The sequence below is a fragment of the Orycteropus afer genome, unplaced genomic scaffold (assembly GCF_000298275.1).
Source record: "Orycteropus afer afer isolate SDZICR_OR568_19922 unplaced genomic scaffold, OryAfe1.0 scaffold00181, whole genome shotgun sequence".
In the NCBI taxonomy this organism is placed as follows: domain Eukaryota; kingdom Metazoa; phylum Chordata; class Mammalia; order Tubulidentata; family Orycteropodidae; genus Orycteropus; species Orycteropus afer.
Window position 1 is genome coordinate 2,069,297 of NW_006921768.1, and position 1,220 is coordinate 2,070,516.

Here is a 1,220-nt window from a genome sequence, read left to right on the forward strand (position 1 = left end):
CTATAAGACAGAATGGACTGTTCTAAACTTGGGAAGAAAACTATAAAACACAGGGTAACCTCAAAGAAAAATGATAAACCTTCACATCAAAATAAAAAAGAGGACCAGCATAAATATTCAGCAAATACTAAAACAATAGCAATGAAGGTAGTGATAATATGTTGTTGTTAGTATGTGCTGTTGTGTCAAACCTGACTCATAGTGACCCCTCTTTTGGTTTCTGAGGCAGTATCACTACGGTAGTAGATTGCCCAACTTTCCTTCCGAGGAGTGGCTGGTGGGTTTGAACTGCCAGTCTTCTGATTAGCAGTCAAGTGCCTTAGGCACTATGCTACATAAACAAAATAAGCTCAACATGGAAAATTATATGGAACAAAGAAATTGACACAATGAAAAAGCACATGACAAAAATGACAGCAGCGAATTCATATTTGCTGATAATTACATATCTGGCAAGGGACTTGTCTCTAAGATTGATGGAAAACTCCAATGCCTCAACACCAAAGGAATTAATAATCCAATTGAAAAATGGGCAGAAGACATGAATAGGCAGTTCACCAAGGAGGGTATTCAGGTGGTCACCTAATACATGAAAAGATGCTCACAACCATTGGCCATCAGAGAGATGTAAATCAAAACAACAATGAAATATACTGTCTCACCCCAGCACTGATTACAAGGTTCAATGAGATAGAAAATAACATGCTGGTGGGGATATAGAGAGATTGGGACTCTCAAACACTGCTTGTGTGACTGTGAAGTGACACAATCACTGTGGAAAGCAATGTGATGATTCCTTAGAAAGTTAGAATTGGAGTTACCAATTGACCCAGCAATCCCATTATGAGATATATATCCTAGAGAGGTGAGAGCCAGGACAGGAACAGATACATGCATGCTCATGTTCATCACAGCACTATTTACAATAGCAAACGGATGAAAACAACCTATGTGCCCATCAGTGGAAGAGTGGATGACCAAACTATAGTACATTTGCATACTGGGATGCCAGGCAGCACTAAAGAATAATGTAGAGTCTGCAAAACACCACATGATATGGATGAACTTGGAGGACATTATGCTGAGTGAAATAAGGCAACCACAGAAGGACAAATACAGTATTAGTTCGTTGTTGTGGAGGGTCAAGGAAAGGTTTATATATGGAGGGAAACTTTCTTTGTTGGTTGCCAGGGGTTGGGAAGGGAGGGGAGGGAACACTG